The sequence below is a fragment of the Vulpes lagopus genome, chromosome 2 (assembly GCF_018345385.1).
Source record: "Vulpes lagopus strain Blue_001 chromosome 2, ASM1834538v1, whole genome shotgun sequence".
In the NCBI taxonomy this organism is placed as follows: domain Eukaryota; kingdom Metazoa; phylum Chordata; class Mammalia; order Carnivora; family Canidae; genus Vulpes; species Vulpes lagopus.
The window spans coordinates 152,026,035-152,045,849 of NC_054825.1; positions in this window are offsets into that span (position 1 = coordinate 152,026,035).

Genomic DNA, 19,815 nt, shown 5'->3' on the forward strand with positions numbered 1-19,815 from the left:
CTTAACGGGAAGCAAAAGGGGTTAGTAAATTGTTGGAAATGGCTTAAAGCAGGTACTCCGAGAATCAAAATCTCGATCCAAGGCTGAGTGAGTCTCCCTGGTGAGTCCCCAGCTGCACACTGTCTCCTAGAGCGTGGAACACCCAGACACCTGTTACCCCAACCCTACCCAGCCTAAACCCTCACGGACCTCCTGATGGGGTGGAGTGGCTTTGCCTCATTCTGCAACACATAGCAGCATTCCAACACCAGGTAGTGACTGCCACAGAATAAAAAAGTTGTGTCAATTACAAAAACATTTTTATGAACTATTTCATGGTACTGAAAAAAGGTAGTTCCACTTAAAGTTTTTACCATGATAAAATAATCTCTAAATTATATAAAATTAGACTAACTAAAACGGCTCTTTCAACATTCTATCAAGAGTAGACACACGCATGCACACACACACACACACACACACACACACACACTAACCTGGGATTTTTAGGCAGCTCTTCTCCCACCTGAGCAGGAAGTGGGCTCTCACATGGCCACTGGGACCCATGGGAGCAGAGGGCAAGAGATCCTGACCTAGGCAACAGTTAACCCCATACCCTTTTAGATCTGAGCTCCTCACCCTTATTCAGGTGTTCAATTTCTAACCACACGTCGGATTGGTACTTCTCTTTGGCTTTCATTTTACTAAAAGAGGCAGAAAGAAGGGAAGATGTCATTAGGCTCTACCTTCTGGAGACTGACGTATAATTGGACCCTATGTAACTGCAGTGTGGGGCTAATTCAGTTAGAATCCTCAGTCGAGCCCAATTTTGTGTTTAAAATATTCCAAATAAAGGAGATTTGACAACTGCATCAGGGTTGTTTAATAGGGAACCAAAATAATGGAGCAAATAAAGGAATACATATTCTTTTATGTATATATATATATATATATATATATATATATATATATATATACAATTTTCCATCTGATTCATATGGTGCTTTTGAGCAATGATATGAATTGAGATGCCCTGGGCATAAGTTGAAATACTCTGTTTATTCTGAAATAAATATCAATAACAGGTATTATTGATAGTTCTCATTCCCATACTGAGAAATGCCTTTTCCTTTTCACCTTTAAATAAAAGATACTAGCCTTCTTATAACTGAATCAGTTGTAACATATGAAGCTTTTGGCTTTCAGTAATTCAGCTCCCTGCACTGAAGTGATCCAGAAGTTGATGAGTGCAGTCAAGTGCATAAGGCTTTAGCACAAAGGGGGCCCTCAGAGGCATGTATTCATTCCCACCTCACTCAGTGATTCTTTTGGAGCATGTTTATGTCAGAAACAGATGTCGTATTTACATTTTTACACTGGTTTGAATTTTGGGGTTTTTCCCCCCTGTTACTCTGCACTATTACACCATCTCACCTACACTGATTAGCTATGATTTTTATCAGTTTGTTTGATTATCATATTACTGGAGTTTAATTTGCTCTATCTTTGTGATAGGAAGGGAACAAAATTCTCCACTAACCAACAAACAGAATGAGGAGAGGCACCTTTTAAAACATACACATATTCTATATACAAGATAAAGTATGCATTATAATAAAAAACATGCAGAAACCAACAGAAGTGGACCCTTTAGAAATTAAAGATCTGTGGGAAATAGGCAACAATGTTTAGTTTACCTCATTCTATTTTCATTTTAAAAAGGATCTTTCTACATATACAAGGTATTGCTTACAGGAGGATTCGGGTGCTTGTGAATCAGGCATTTTTACAAATAAGGAGGAAAAAGCAACAGAAACCTCATTCACAAAATGAATCAGTTTTGAGTAACAGTTAATAGCGTTTTGTGAAGATGCCGGAATCAACGAAAGCCTGTTGAAAGAACCTATGTTGCAAGTGCCTAACTGCTTTCAAATGTTTCATAACTTTCCATTTCATAGATGATTTTTTTTTGAAAATCGAACTTTATGTTACCAGAAGAAACTGAACGTGTCACTTCGCCATGAGTACTTTGCAACCAGACTCTACATGGTTCTGCGAGTGGCATAGTCGGGCTTACCAGTCGCGGATGAGTGGGACAGCCGCCGGGAGCACCTGTCTGGAAGCTCCATCTCTGACCAGAGCTGACTCCGGATTAAGCACGGCCGACACATCCAGTGTATCAAATTGCTCCATCACCCTGGTGTTTCCTACAAAATCAGTTAAGTAGGCTTACGTTTGTCTTCGATTTACCATGTTCTAAATCACATCCAGAAAAATTCTCAAGGTGCTCAGGACTATTACTTTTTTTGAATAGTAAACAGGAAAATTTCTTGTTAAAAATACATTACTTTTTATGAACTTTGGGCACAGTATTAAAGGTTAGTATGAACGGTCTCGTTTTTACACTTATCACCATGATAACTGTCCTTCCACCCCCACCCCCCACCCCCACCTGCCATCAGCAAAGAGCAGAGCAGATTCCTTAGGGAAAGGCTTTTTGTAGGTTGAGACCTATATATATTGACATAGTTCAGCAATTTCATCATCATGGCTTCCAACTTCTGTTTTGTCCACCCTGTGAGCCTTGCTGGACTGTGAGTGACACCCACCCTTGTTCCTATAACTGACTGGGAAATTCTTAAAGACTCCACTGCTTTGGTTTTTTTATAAGGTCAAACCCTGAGGATCCTTTTCATCCCTGAGGCTAGAATGTAGAAAGTAAAAGATATGAAATGCCAACATGGAAAAAGAAAATCATTGTAAATAAGGGTAGAAAACAGGCTATATAACAGTAAATTGTAACATAAGACTATTAAAGGAGTCATAAAGAATTTTTTTACTACCAGAGAAAAAAAGTAAAAACTTAGAGATGGTACCAATACTAATGTAGAGCCCTGGATTTTGATAAAGCTCCTAGGAAGTGCTGTGGCCTAGCCAACATGCCGAGCAAGAGCAGACTACTTCCGGGACTTAGACTGTGCATGTGTTTGGAGAAACCATCCCTTCTTTCAAGGCAAAGACACTTTTACTGACCTAATTAAGAAAGTGTCCTATTCCAAACATTTTATTCTTAGAGTTTAACTTAAATATTAGCGTAAGCATTGAAATTCTACAGTACGCCCATCTGTGAAACAGTCTACTGCTGGGCAGTGTGTACGGTGCACGCCACTTAGTAATGTCACAGCATTAGGCCAATGCTCTCAGAGGGATAGCCCCATTACTGGATGGTCCCATCACTCCACAGCAAGTTCTGAGACTGGCACACGACCATCCATCCGGGTGTGAAAGAAACTAAAACTGCATTTGGACATGCAAAGAGAGAGAGAAGCTTTACCACACACAGACTTTTCTGAAATTCCTCCAGGACGCTCTCTGGTGCAAAACAAAATCTGAACTCAGGAAAGAATGAAACAAAAGGACCCAGGAAGAGTGGCAGCCTAACTAGTAACTTACAGCTAAGTCTAATATCCTGTCCGTGGACAATTATCTGGATCTGACGCCCTGGATAATTCCAGCGTTAGGACTGGAGTGCAACTGTCAGAGCTCGTCAGCAAACACAGGTGGACTACAGCCTGCTGGCAACATCTCCCACGGCCACGAGATTTCTGGGAAGCCAGCAGTCCTCAAGGATCACTGCTTCTGTGTCCCAACCAGCGCCCACCAGGAAATAGGCACATTTCTCGAGGCCCTCACTGAGAGAGGATGTGCCCTGTAGAAACCAGTTACACGATTTTGAATATCTTTATTGCTAATGAGGCCAAGGGTGTCTTTTATCTTAACCACAAGAGGAAACGTCACAGGGTCTCATGTAACTGAACTTGATGTGCTTGGAGAATTTATTTCTTCATATCAAATCTATGGAGACTCTGTTGGGCTCAACTACAATGCTTTTATATTACAGGTAATTATATTGGGACTTACTGATATAAGGCTGCATCTCAAATATACTTACATGGGATACATGATATGAAGGGCTTATAGGAGAATATTTCTTTCCTGTGTAGTAATAATCAGAGAAGCAGACTAGGCACAACAAATGACCAAATTCTTATGGGAAATAGAAGGAAGTAAGTGCCCATGAACAAATTCCAATAAAAAGAGGTCAGACAAGTCTGACACAAAGCAAGATCTGTGCAGGGAAGAAGCATAACAGTGAAAATCATACAGGCATTAGATAGGCCATGTGATCCTGGGCACCAACCGGGTCTAGCCCGAAGGAGTTAGAGCCTGGATGTGTTGCAAAACATCTTCGAGCTGAAAGCATGAAATGGGGATTAATGCACATATGATGGGCACACACACACACACACATATATATAGTGTGTGTAGGTGTATGCAACAGAATATATGTGTCTTCTGATCTTCTGATGACCACACATTGCAGGCACACAGCTTTTACTGTGTATTATTAAATACAGACCAAAACCAGAATTAGCTTACAGAAATTGTAATACTTTTATTTTAAGCCTCAGTCAACACCTTAGACTTGGGGCGCCTGGGTGGTTCAGTGGTTGAGTATCTACCTTCAGCTCAAGTCATGATCCCGGGGTCCTGGGATCAAGTCCCTCATCGGGATCCCTGCAGGGAGCCTGCTTCTCCCTCTGCCTGTGTCTCTGCCTCTCTCTCTCTCTCTCTCTGTGTCTTTCGTGAATAAATAATTAAAATCTTAAAACAAAACAAAAAGGGCAGCCTGGGTGGCTCAGTGGTTTAGTGCCTCCTTCAGCCCAGGGTGTGATCCTGGAGACCTGGGATCGAGTCCCACGTCAGACTCCCTGCATGGAGCCTGCTTCTCCCTCTGCCTGTGTCTCTGCCTCTTTCTCTCTCTCCTCCCTATGTTTCTCATGAATAAATAAATAAAATATTTTTAAAAACCTTTAGACTTGATGAATTAGGAAAGTGAACTTTAGGTATTTAGGAATTATAAACCCAGTTAATTTTCAAATTCGTTAATTTTGTGATGTATTTTAAACCTAGGATACCCGTATTTCCAAGCACCATTTCCTGTTACAATTTGTAAAAGAAACAAATAGAAATGTATCTTAAAAAGAGAATTACACATTTTAAAACAGAAACCCTGATACTCAGCTGAGTACAGACACTATTTATTACCTACACAAGAAGGCCTGCTTGGGTTACAGTTGCTGAATTAACAGGGAAAGTCCTACAAACGTGGGCCCACATACCTTCCTGAGGCATTCTGCAGGGGCCTCTAACCTTTCATCCTGCAGAAGGAGGGAGTTCTCTCTTTGCTCATAGTGATGTGAACACTCCCAGGGTTTCCCTCCTGGAGATCTTGCCAGAGCGGAAAGTCCTGAAAGCCTAGTTCCTAGCGCTCCAACAGCCCAAAGGACCCACTGTCTGCAGGCCAACTGCTGCTCCCCGGGGCTGGAAGGGTCCTGCCCCAGGGTTCCGAGGCCACCTCCCGCCTGAGGGGCAGTTACCTGTGATGACGCGGTGGTGCAGACTGGACGGGCATCTGAGTGTAATGGTCCAGCCTAGGGAGATGGAGCTCCTCCTTCCCTGGGTGGTAGGGTGGGAGAAATCAGGGGAGGGCACTCTGGAGATGGCGTTGTGATACTGGACTGTTCAACACAGCCTTTGAATTATGAACGTTCAGATACGAACGTATATGAAGATATATATCCAGATAGAGGTCCATATATATGAAGATGTATGTATGTGAATATGTGTGTATATACATGTATTTGTTATGTATAGGATAATAGGAATCTAAATTTTTTAATAAGTTTTTTTTGTTTTACTGAGATTTTCTTCTGGTAAACTTTAATTTTGACATAATTTCAAACTTGCAGAAAAGTATAAGAATAAACAGAGCTCCTACAAATTCTTTATCAAATATACCATTTTAAACATTTGGCCCCATTTGCTTTCTCTCTTTCTCTCTTTTCATGTATATAATATGTATATGTTTTTCTCTGAACCATTTGAAGATAAGGTACAGACCCTAAACACTTAAAAATAAGGACACCTCTGGGGCACCTGGGTGGCTCAGTCAGTTAGGTGGCCAACTCTTGGTGAGCTCAGGTCATGATCTCAGGGTCATGGGATCAATCCCAGTGTTGGGCTTGCTGCTCAGTGGTGGGGAGGCTGCTTCAGGATTCTCTCTCCCTCTCTCTCTGCACCCCCTCCTGCTCACTCACTGCTCTTTCTCAGTCTCTAAAATAAATAATCTTTAAAAAAAACAAAACAAAACAAAACAAAACTAATAAGGACACCTCCTGCATAACCATGGTACCAGGACGAAAACCTGGAAATTCACCCTTGACACACCATTAACTAAATTACCGGTGAAGGGGGGGGGGGGGAGACATTTTGCTTTCAAAGGAATAACAGTAAAATTTTTCACAAAAATTACAGAATTGAGAAAATAATGGAACAACGTCTTCGAAGTACTTCATGAAAATAACTGCCGGTTAGTAACTACATCCAGTGTGGGACAGACTTCAAATACGGAGGCAGTTCTCAGGGTAGAGCATGATGACTGTCGCCAACAGATCCAAAGAGTTCTCATCACAAGGATGAATTGTCTTATTTTTCAGTCCGTATGAGGTGATGGATATTAACGAAATTGACTCTGGTCATTGTTTCACAAAAATGTAAGTCATCGTGCTATATACCTTAGACTCATACAGTGTTGCTGTCCATCAGGTGTATCCAATGAAACTGTGAACAAATTGAAGGTGGTTAAACTGTTTCCCACAAACAAACAAAAAAATCAAAGAATTTATTTCCACAGATGCACACTGAAAGAAATGCTAAAGGGAAGTTTTGAGTCATAAAGGAAAGAATTAAGGATCGGAATATGGTAATTAAAGCAGAAAAGAAGAAAATCAGTAAGGATAATATATGAATAAATCTAAGTAAATATTATTTATTTTTAAGGTTTTATTTATTAATTCATGAGAGACACAGAGAGGCAGAGACATAAGCAGAGGGAGAAGCAGGCTTCCTGTGGGAAGCCTGATACGGAACTCAATCCCAGGACCCCAGCAGACACTTAATCACTGAACCACCCAGGTCCCCCTAAAACACCGACTGTTAAACAAGAAAACTAATATTGGTGTGGAAATAAAATAAATAACAGTAGAGGAATGGCAGAAAGGGGTGTTGAGTTAGGGTTTCAAAGTCCTCATACTGTCAGTAAATTCTAAAAATTCATATAGATTATGAATCCAAATGTGAAATATAAAACAATGAAACATTTAAAAGAAAATCATGAAGTTACTATGATGAACTGGAGGTAGGCAATGTTTCCCCAAGTAAGACACCAAAAAATACCAACTATTAAAAAATATGGCTAAGTTGGACCATGTGAAAATTAAGAATTGCTATTCATCCTAAGACATCAATAAGAGAGTGAAGAGGCAAGTCTCAGAGTAGGAGAAGAGATTAGTTAACTGATCTATCTGTTGAAGGTCTAATATCCTATGTGAAATACAATCTGCGACCTGTAGGCGCCTAAATCAGTTCATATGCATTTTATATATAATACAAATTATGTGTGTGCATAGAGTCAATGGAAAAGGTAGGAAACATAACACAATATCAACTTTATGCTCATCAGAGACATACAAATTAAAAGCAGTGTGATACTACTACAAAAACCACCAAAATGGCTAAAGCTAAAAAGACATGATGTGCAGAGAGTTGGCGAAGATACAGAAGAATGGGAAATTTCACACATTGCTAGTAGGAGTGTAAATAAAACTAGTCTGGCACCCTTTAGCAGAAAACTTCTGGAGCTGAGCATATGCATGGCTTGTGATTCAGCAATGCCACCTCTTGGAACACAGTATAAATATCTAGGTATGGAGGCAAAACATAAGCACAAATGTTCATAGCAAATTCATAATAGGCAAAAACTAGAAACAATCCAGATACCCGTCAAAAGTAAGAAGCATTTTTATAAGCATGATATATTCAAATGAGAAACAACAGGAAAGAGAAAGAGAAAATACGACTACGTGCAACTCATGGCCAAATCTCTGAAATATTTGGGAAATGCAAACTAAATGAGATACGAGTTCACATCTACTGGAGTGGCTTAAATCTTTGCACATGTCGGTACCATGTCTGGCAAAGATACAGGGTATCTGGAACTCTCCCACATTGTTGGAATGTAAAATGGCACAACCACTCCAGAAAATAGCTTGGCAAATTCAAGACATTAAGGACATACACACCTTTTGACCTGTCAATCCCAATTCTGTGCTAGTCTAGGCAAGTGAAAGCAGTGACATGAAACCTGCACACAAACATTTATAGGAGCTCTCTTCATAAATCATCGTAATTACATTGTGATCATTAATCACAAATTTGATAAAGCTTGAGGACATTACACTGAGTGCATTTTCAAAGTGTTACATAGTGTAGGATTCTATTTTTTTTTTAAATTTATCTATTTTAGAGAGAGAGCAGGGGAATAGGCAGAAGTAGAGGGAGAAGGAGAATCGTAAGCAGGCTCCACACTGAGTGCAGAGCCCACCTGGGGCTCGATCTCATGGCCCCTGAGAGCATGACCTAAGCCAAAATCAGGAGTTGACCACTCAATCAACTGAGCCACCTAGGTGCCTCTGTCTGAATCCACTTATTCAGTAATCTGTACATGTATTAAGACTCATACAACTGTATACCCAAAAGAAAATTGACTTAATGTGTGTAAAATTGTTATTTTTTTAAAGATATACTTACTTATTTTAGAGAGACAGACATGGACACCTGGGTGGCTCAGTGGTTGAGTGTCTGCCTCTGGCTTAGGTCATGACCCTGGGGTTCTGGGATCAAGTCCTGCTTCAGGCCCCCTGCGGGGAGCCTGCATCTCCCTCTGCCTGTGTCTCTGCCTCTCTCTGTGTGTCTCTCATGAATAAATAAATAAGATCTTTTTTAAAAATAGAGAAATAAGGCAGCCCTGGTGGCTCAGTGGTTTAGCGCTGCCTTCAGCCCAGGGTGTGATCCTGGAGACCCAGGATTGAGTCCTGCGTTGGGCTCCCTGCATGGAGCCTGCTTCTCCCTTTGCCTATGTTTCTGCCTCTGTGTGTGTGTGTGTGTGTGTGTGTGTATCTCATGAATAAATAAATAAAATCTTTAAAAAAATAGAGAAATAACATGAGCGGGGGGCGCAAAGGAAGAGGGAGGAGAAGCAGACTCTCCACTGAGTGTGGAGCCTGATGCAAGGCTGGACCTTAAGAGCCTGAGGTCACAACCTGATCTGAAATCAAGAGTCTGACACTTAACCGACTGAGCCACCCAAGCGCCCCTTGTTTGTAAAATTTTTAGAAATAAAAATTAAACACTGCAAATTAAGTTGTAGCCAAGAAACACAAGGATTCTTTAAAGACTGTTCATTTGATGTGTGTCTTGTATGGTGCTTCTCTGAATTCTCAAAACTTCTTTTTACCTACACTTGTAGCTAAGCTTGGAATCATTCTCCATCCAACTCATTTCTGGTTCCATGAAAGGATCTCATATTTGGCCCCTAGAGGAAAGGAAATTCTTATTTGGGGGTTTCCTTCAGCCCTGTCCAAGTGTCCTCCATTTTAGCTGTTCTAAAAGATCACCAAAGACAAGAAAGGAAAAGGAGAAAAGAGACACACACTAACCCACCATATTTTAAGCAATTATCTCAAATCTACAGAAGCGCCAGCGACACAGCAGCAATGCCCAGTTTCCCTAGGGCCTCATGCTGCAGACTGACTGTGTCAGGAGATCTGAGGTGAATGCACTTGACCTCAGGGAGGCTTGTTTCTCCAGAGCAGACAGGAGAGAAAAGATAGAACAGCAAAGGACAGGCCCCATCAGAAGGATTTTTCAGCCTTGCTTGTTCAGTTTTCCACTCACATTAAGTAATAATCAGGATTCCCCTGGGGAGATTTCTTGTGTGTGTGTGTGTGTGTGTGTGTGTGTGTGTGTGTGTTATGCTGGGGAGATTTCTTTCTTTGAGTGGTTTCATGGAAAGAGCCACCACCCACCACTTCGGAGACAAAGAGACATATGTGTGTCCACAGACCTGATCTGGAAGCTGAGCACCTGCCTCCCTCATTCATGTCTGAGATGACAGAGAATAATGGCACCTGATCCTAACTCCTTCACTCATTTGGGACTCAGAGAGGGGAACCACCTCTAAGAGAAACACCAAGTAGGAAACACATACAAGTTCTCATGCCAAAAAGCAGACATTCAGGCTTCACCAGACTCTCATTCCTTCCCTTGTAACTCATATAAATTGCCTCCTGGGAAGAGAATAGTCCAGCCCTGTGGTCTCCCTGAGTGACAGCTTATCAGATATACCTTATCCATAATGAAGGGAGGATTGTCACAGCACAAATGCCCAAAAGTTATGTCCTGCAAAGTGGTATTTTCCCAGGGTCCACTACACACCAGGCTGGCTTGAGTTTCCTTAACAGAATTCCAAGCCATTGTCCGTGGAGCTGTAGCCACACTCAATTACAGCCCTGGCCTCTGGCCTCCTGTCCCCAACATCCCCACAGGCCTTGATGCCCACATCTGTCCAGTCTCTCCTCCTCCTGTGGCCTTGTCCCAGCCCACCATTGTTTTTTGTCTGTCCCCTTCTATTTTATGTGCCGCTGTCCATGCCCTAGTGTCCTACAGCCTTTCCAGACCCTGGTCCCTGCCACTCCTCCCCATCCCCCTTTTAGGAGAGATAATAACAAGTGTTGTCAAGGACATGGAGAAATTGAGACACTCATACACTGCTGGAGGGAATGCATAAGGCAGCAGTTGCTGTCGACAAAGGAGAGGCCTCTAGAAAGATAGTGAGGTAGGAAGCCCCAGGAATCTGTCTCCCCACCTAGAGGACAGTTGCACTGGTGGAATCTGTCTGATGTAACTCTTTTGGAAATCTGGTGTCTATTGAAGGCTTGCAACTTCCAGGAGAAGGCTTGGATGGTAAATTGCATTGAATTTTGAGCAATTTTGGCCCTTAACACAGTAGCAGCTACCCCTTCCCTACCCCCAGCCATGTGGCAGACAGCTGTGCATGTTTCCTGCAGCAGCTCACACACAGCTTGAGGACACAGAGCAGGCAGGAAGGACTCTGTCCTCCAAATATTGGGGGACTGTGCTGCCATCACTGATTGCTGCTTCTGATCACAGATGTGCAGGCAAAGAGGCAATGGCCACTGTATTGTTGCTCCTCCAGTGTTACAAACTACTTCCTCTCAGGTTCAAAAGCCATCCAGGTGATTTCAAGAGCCAGTTCCATTTTATTCTCCCTTCATATTTTTCCTTTTCCTCTTCAGGAGCCAGACATTAAAGATTAGGGCATTCAAAAACAACTGCATATACAGGGAAAAGTAGAAAATGGAAAGACTTAGAAAAGACCTAGGAAATTATGTTTATCCTTCAAGCTGATCCTCAGCACAAAGAGGCTACAATTTTTTAAAAATGTGTTTTAATTAAAACCCTGAGGAAGGAGGAGATTCTAATTCCAGAGTTATCACGTTATTAAATTCAAATGTCCAGTGTTAAACAAACAAACAAAATCCCAGGCATGCAAAGAAACAGGAGAGTATGGCCCATTCTATGGGAAAAAAAGTAAGTCAACAGAATCTGTCCCTGAAAAGACTTAACAGGGTATCTAGTAGACAAAGACTTCAAAAGAATGCTCTTGGGATGCCTGGATGGCTCAGTGGTTGAGCATCTGCCTTTGGCTCAGATGGTGATCTGGAGTCCTGGGATCGAGCCCTGCATCCCCCTGCAGGGAGCCTACTTCTCCCTCTGCCTGTGTCTCTGCCTCTCTCTGTGTGTCTCTAATGTATAAATAAATAAAATCTTTAAAAAAAAATAATGCTCCTAAGGTTGCTCAAAGAGCTAAAAGAAGACATAGAGGAAGTTGAAACTACCTGTGAACAAAATGGAAACATCAACAAAGAGACAGAAAACATACAAAGAAACCAAAAAGAAACAATGGAGCTGGAAAGTACAGTAACTGAAATGGAAAAGGTGGGAGAAGCATTGGAAGACTGTGCTAGGCAGGCAGGAGAAAGAATCCGTGAACTTGAAGACAACCTTGGACGTTATCAAGGCTGAGAAACAAAGGAGAAAAGATTGAAGAAAAGCAAACAGAACCCAGGACAACTTGGGCACCTTTGGAAGGACCAATGTGCATGTCCTAGGAGTCCCAGAAACAGAGGAGACAGAGAAAGGGGCAGAGAGACTCCTTGAAGAAATAATGGCTGAAAAATTCTAAGTTTGAAGAAAGACATGACTATAAACATTGAAGAAGCTCAGTGAACTCCAAGAAAGATGAACTCAAAGAGACCGGCATGAGACACATTATAATGAAACTTTCAAGAGATAACAATAAGGAGAGAGTCTTGTCAGTAGCAAGAGAAAAGTGAGTCAACACAAAGCAAGGATGTCCCAGGAAGCCTGCAAGCAGATTTCTCATCAGAAACTTGGAAGGCCAAAAGACAGTGGGCTGATATGTGGAAAGTGCTAACAGGAAAACTGTCACCAAGAAATCCCATATCTAAAGTGTTCTTTGTGAGTGAGGGAGAAATCAAAACATTCTAAAAGAAACAGTAGCTGGGAGCTACTGGGAGCTTGTGACTAGACCTGCTCTGCAAAAAAAAAAGGGGGGGGGGGTCAAAGGAGTCCTGCAAGGTGCAATGAAAGGTCAAAGAGTAATTCAAAGCTACGTAGAGAAACAAAGATTTCAATAAAGGTAAACATATGGATAATTATAAAAGCTGGGGAGTCATAGTCTGGGGACACAGGCTCACCAAAAGACGGGGACCTAATCATGGGGCTAGAGAACACCTTCCCCCCCGCCAAGACACACACCTCAGGACCACATTACTAAAGGCTGTTTCTGGGAGCTTCTTCTGTCAAATGCATCATGCTTGGCTATCTAGAAAAAAAAAATCACAAGCCATACCAAAAGGCAGAAATCACAACTTGAAGAGACAGAGCAGGCATCAGAACCAAACTCAGATACGGCAGGGGTTGTTGGAATTACCAGACTGGGGAATTTAAAACAATTCTGATTAATATGCTAAGGACTTTATTTTTTTTTTAATTTATTTTATTATTTATGATAGTCACAGAGAGAGAGAGAGAGAGAGAGAGAGGCAGAGGCAGAGACATAGGCAGAGGGAGAAACAAGCTCCATGCACCGGGAGCCCGACGTGGGATTCGATCCTGGGTCTCCAGGATCGTGCCCTGGGCCAAAGGCAGGCGCTAAACCACTGCGCCACCTAGGGATCCCCCTATGCTAAGGACTTTAATGGAAAAAGGAGACAATATACAAGAACATATGGGCATTGTAAACAGAGAGATGGAAATTCTGAGAAAGGTTAAAAAGAAAAGCCAGAGATCAAAAACATTTTAATAGGACTGAGGCATTCTTTTGATGGGCTCATTAGTAGACTGGACACGGCTGAGGAAAGAATCTCTCTCTGAGTTGGGCATGTGACCATAGCAACTCTAAAATTGAAAATTGAAGATAAAAGGTTGGAAAAATATATAAAAGAATATCCAAGGACTATGGAACAACTGCACAGCTGTAACATACATGTAATGGGAACATCAGAAGGAAAAGAAAGAGACAAAGGAACAGGAGCAAAGTTTGAGGCAATCATGCCTGAAATACTCCCCAAATTGACATCAGGCTCCAAAACAGAGATCCAGGAAGCTCAGAAAACAACAGGTAGGATAAATGTAAAAAAAACAAAACAAAACAAAAAAAAACAACAAACAAACTATATTTAGGCATATACAAATGAGGAGGAAATAAAGTCTTTCTCAAAGAAACCAAAATTGAGGGAATTTGTTGCAAGTACTCCTGCCTAGTAAGAAATATCAGAGAAGTTTTTTAAGGGAGAAGGAAAATGAAATAGGTCAGAAACTCAGATCTACCTAAAGAAAGGAAGAGCACCAAAGAAGGAATGAAAAAAAACCTTTTATTTTTCTTATTGTTGTGATCTAACAGATAACAGTTTGTTCAAAATAATAACAGCCAAAAAAAAATAAAAAAATAATAATAATAACAGCCATCGGGACACCTGGGTGGCTCAGTGGTTGAGCATCTGCCTCCAGCTCAGGTCATAATCCGAGGGTCCTGGGATCAAGTCCCACATGGGGCTCCCCACAGGGAGCCTGCTTCTCCCTCTGCCTGTGTCTCTGCCTCTCTCTGTGTGTCTCTCATGAATAAATAAATAAAATCTAAAAAAATAATAAAAACAGCCATAATGTATTTGATTATATATACTTATGTATGTTTACGGATGGGCATATAGTAGGGATACTCTTACCATACAACCGAAGAATCATGCTCCTTGATATTTACTCAAATGATTTGTAAACTTATGACCACACAAAAAAACCTGCATATGGATGTTGATAGCAGCTTTATTCATAATTCCCAAAACTTGGGATCAACCAGGTAGGTGAATGGAGCTATGTTACATTGCAGACGATGGAATTTTTTCAGCGCTAAAAAGACATGAGCTGACCGTCAGGGCATGAAAGGACACGCAGGAAACTTAAAAGCGTATCACTAAGTGAGCGAAGCCCATCAGAGAAAGGCTACATACCGTATGATTCCAACTCTAGGACATTCTGGCAACACTGGAGACAGTAAACAGATCGGGGTGGTCTGGAGGGGGCAGGGGCATGAGTAGGATAGGCAGAGCACGGAGAGGTTTTAAGGCAATGAAACTATTCTGCGTAGTACCTCAAGGGTAAAAACATGCCATCGTATGTTCGTCTAAACCCACAGGATGTATGGTACTCCAGGTCAACTCTGGGCTTCGGGTGGTCACCTTGTATCAGTGTAGGTCCAGCAGATGTGACGAGTGTACCTTTCTGGTGGGGATGTTAATAGTGGGGAACGCAGGGCTATATGGGAAATATCTGTACATTCTTCTCAGCATTCTCCAAGAACCTAAGACTGCTCAAAAAAAAAAAAAAGTTTATTAGTTGACAAAAACATAACCACGAGTAACGAGGACATGAGTAACATTGTTCTGCAATTATTTTTATGGTGATTTCACTGCTGATTGTCCCTATAGGGAGTGAGGAGGAAATGTTTCAGGTATGCTAGTCAGTAAATTCCTAACCACCTTCTCATTTCCTCAGGAATTCTGAAAGGTGTTAGAACTCGTGTGTCGACAACAACAGTTCAGATTGGGAAAACCTCCTACACTCCCTAAAAACACAGTTCCAGGATTTAAATCCACATTTAATCAGAGGAATAAACAGGGAGCACAGTGTTAAAGCAGGCAGCCCTGTAGGCGTCTTAAATGCTATTGTGCAAACCTGCTATTGAGAAATGCAGCTCAAAGGAATCTAGCAAAGGAGAACATGATGTTGTCAAACTTGTCCAGCTCCTCGTGGATCCTGAATGTTGGACTCCACAAACCCTGCACTTAATTCTAATCAAGATATTCAGGAAGACACAGGACCCTCCCACCTTCCTTGGCTCCTTCTCCATTTCCCACCCAAACAAGAAGTGCTCTGGGTTGAAGACCACATTGCCACATACCTGAACACACACATTGCAATGAAGAAAGATGGGTTACTAATTTCCTTCAGTCTGTAACAGTAAAAAAAAAAAAAAAAAAAAAAAAAAAAAAAAAATTAAAAGTACAATAGAGTTTCACATTCAAAAGCTAATTGAATTCAACTCAGTCCAGATTTGAGATGAAGGGAGTGACTGCAAGTCTCCATCTGGGAGGGGCTGGGCCTTGCATTTGTGATCTTCATACAAGATGGCAAACAAGCTGACTTTCCAAATCAGGAAAATGTGGGGAGTGGGGAGGGGACTGATAGGGATGATGAGGAGCTCAGAGGCCCCCCCACCGGCTCCCCAGAGCATTGCCCTGGTTCCCCTACCACTTCTTGGGCTCCTCTCTGAGCACCTACAGATTGGGCCAACATGACAGCCCATGATGGGCTCTTACACTGCCTTTGGCCCGTTTCACACGTGGCTGAGTCTACCCTGCCTCCCAGGTAGATTGAATTCAGGTCAACCAATTCCAAGGCTCACCCACAGAGTCAAAGTCCTCGCCGATGGCCACCAAAGTGAGGGGGCAGTAGGAAATCTTAGCAAGTGCTCTGTCAGACCCTGTTGGTGTACGGATCAGGTAAGGAGCAAAGGTCAAGAAAGGCGGGATGACTCACCTGAGGGCACTGATTGAGCGAGCACCACGCACAAAAGCATGGTCAGTGGCCCAAGGGTCACACTTGTTCACTCTTGCCAGTGTGAACTGTGCTAATTGTCTGAGTCCTTCCTTGAAACCCCAGTCAACGATGTGGGAGGAAGAGGCGAGATAAAACCATAAGCGTGTCCCGGAGTCCTGGTCATATTTTTGTTCAGGGTATGGTTGAATGCTTTCTTCATCCTACATGACCCAGATGAGGTCACTGGCATGCATGTCTTATTGCACCTTAGCTGGAGGTCGCATCAGGTCACCTGGCCTCTCCCTGAACTGGCTCTGAGTACATCCTCCCACAACCCGAGGAAGGCTTTCTGCCCTTCTGTCCACAGTGAAACCAGAACTTTGCTATTGACAACCACCTCCAATCATTACTGCCTCTTACTATGCGAGGTGCTGCACATATCTGAAACCATTTTATCTTCTTGATAATCCAAGAGGGCATTCCCATTCCCATGGTATAGACAAGGAGGGGGGAAAAAAGAAGAGCAAGGCAGCGGAGGGATTTTTTTAAAAACCTGCCGAAACCCTAAAAGCCAGGACTGGAGGTTGGGCCCCCCCCCAGGTGGGCTTCCCCGCTGGGGGGGTGGGCTTCAGCCTCCTGTCTCCATCCCAGCTCCAGATGTGGGACCGCTGCTGCCCTACTACCTCCTACGAGAATCCCACTTCAGTTGTTTTTTAAAATGCCATGCTCTTATCAAGCTGGAACCCCAGCCTCAGTGTCCTTTCCTATCAGGTTACTTTGTTTCAGCATCTTTGTCTAACAAGGAAATGTCATCCAAGAAAAGGAGGGAGAAGACAGGATGGGGGGAAGGGATTTAGTGAAGCAGAACCTCTTTAAATCGGGTATTTGTTGTGGTGTGTGGCAGCGAGTCAGTATACACGCACACATGCACAGAGGAATGTGTGTGCCTGCAGGGGTGTGTACCCATTTCACCCGAATGTATCAAACTGGTGGGGTTCCAGTTGCCCCTTAATGGGGCTTGTTGGGGGTTTTTGAGTTTTTATTCTAATTTCGGTTAGTTAACACCCAGCATCATATTAGTTTCAGGTGTGCGAGCCAGTGATTCAGCCCTTCGTGCAACCCCCGGTGCTCCTCAGACCAGCGCGCTCACTCCTTGATCGTGCGTGAGTCATTCAGAAATGGATGGAAATGCTCAATCTCAAATGCTGCTTCCTGAATGAAAACACGCCACTGACCCACGTCACCCCGGGGAGCGGGCACCCGTGACCGTGATCGCCTGGCGGGATGTGAGCAGCCTGACTGCTCCTGTCCGCTGACAGCGTGTGACCGGAGGACAGCGCCCACCCTCGCTCTCCCCTCTACTGAGAGCCTCTCTCGCTTGGTCCACCGCCTCCTCACGTGGCCCAGCTCACGTCTAATGCAGGAGGTTTGCTCTGAGCAAGCTCATAATTCTGCTTCTCCGTTGTTGTGGGAAACCCTGCTGGGCCCTGCACTGACCCCCGCCGTGCCCGCTGGGGTGGTTGTGAGTTGCTGCATGAATCAGCGACCCGAAAGCTCCCCGCACCAAACCTGCACCAAATCTGCACCATGCTGGCTGCTCAGAAATGACGACCAGGGGGACTTGGTTTGAAAATAACACAGAGCACGAAGCAAAAGGGAAAAATGTAAGATTTTTTTTTTTTTTTAAGAAATCTTCCATTTTAAAACAGCAGGGTTTTTCCTGGACACAAACCACAGTTTATACATCTAGCAGGTGTCAGGGTGGTGCCCGGCACAGTCCTGAACACTTGGTGTGTGCAACTCCTTTATCCCCACAGTCACACAAGGAGGTGACTGTGGTGTCCTCCCTGACAGGGAAACCAGGCACCAGGGTTTGGGAAGTCACCCTAGTTCCCACAGTGAGAGAGGGAGATGTGGGGCTTGGCCCCGACCATGTAGCCACCCTGTGCCCCCTGCTCCCTGACACTATGCACAGACTTGGGGGGTTGGGAGGTCCCCTCCTCAAGGTCCAAGGTCCAGCATGGCCATGTGGCTGAAGCCTCCCCGGGGCTCCCCTGGTTTTGGAGCTCCCTGCCCAGCCCAGCGCCAGGATGCAGCCCCGGGATGGGCCAACCCAGGTTGCCAATAGGCCTCTCTCTTATGCTGACTCTTCCTGGGGGTCCCGATTCATTTCTCCCTCTGACTCCTCCGGCCTCCGGGGACCTCCTCATCTTTAACGTTCTTAGGAAATCAGATTCTATAATTGTTTTGTTGTGGAAAGTCTACTTTGATTACATTTTGTTCCCTTTGGAAGAACAGAGCAGCATCCACCCCAGAAAGGCAGGCAGAGGGCCACTGGAGCAGGTGACAGGCCCGTGTCCAGCCTGATGCAGGAGCAGCACCCTGGGCCGCAGTCACGGGCAGGAGCAGTCCCAGGCCTCTCACCCCAATGAGCCCCCAATCGGCCTCCAGCCCTGCCACTGTCTAGTGCCATCACCTGCACACTCCCTGGCCACACAAGGGTCACTTGGACGCCACATGCCTCAGTGAACCTCCAAGAGACATCAGGCACCAGGAGTTTTCTCCACATTCCAGGTACTGACCTGATAGGGCCCTCGAGCCCTTTGCAGAGAGTCCACCACGATAGCAATATTGCAGGTCATCGATTGAAAGAAGATTCTCACTGAAAACCAATGCAGCCATTGGAAGGGACCTTCCAACTCCGCCCAGGATGAGGAACAGAGAGAGAGATTTACTAAGGATTTGGGACTTCTGGCCCTGGGGGTGCCTCTGCCCCAGGGTCCCCCAGAGCTGCCCCAGCCATCAGCTCCTCCCCCGCAGAGGACCAGGGGACAGTCGCCACCTGTGACAGGGCACCCAAAGGACAGTGACACATTAGGGGGACTAGCTGCCTGCTTCTCTGCGCCTCGCTGGTTAAACAGCAGGACTTCAGGGAGGACGGGCCAGTCCCTAGGAGGAGAGGCCACTGGGCAAGAGCACAAGGTTAACATGATGAAACAAAATATCTATCACCAAACACAGGGAGGCTCCTCTTTCACAGATGGGTTCTGGGCCCCTGCTGGGAGGCTTTCCACAGTCACCTTATCCCTCTCCTTCTGGCGCTCAGGCATTTCTTCTGAAAAATGACTGAGCTTGAACCTCAAATGTGGTTCTGGCCTGTAAGTGGCCGAGGTGTCTGGCAAGAGCAGTACTGTACTGTATGCTGAGTGCTTAGAGCCGCACTGTGGAGTACCAGCCACGGTGGGACCGTACCTGCCAGGGCCTGACCACTCCTGTCAGCACTCTGCGTGTGCCAGCTAGCCTAATTCTCACAACGGCGCATCCCTCTCTAACAACTGAGGAAACGGGGGCACAGAGATGTTATGCAACTCACCCAAGGCCACACAGCCAGGAGATGCATGAGAGACATCTATAAGCACAAGCCGTAACTTAGAACCATGTCTCCCCTTCTTTGTAATAAATTCTGAGCACTGAGCACTGCAGGGTGAGGTTATTAATAAAATGCATTTGTTTCTAGAGCTCAGTTTTGTCCTCTTTATGGGAATTCACTTAAATCATGTCAATCTGGACTTTTTTTTTTTAAAAGATTTTATGTATTTATCCATGAGAGACACAGAGAGAGGTAGAGACATAGGCAGAGGGAGAAGCAGTTTCCCTGTGGAGACCCCGATA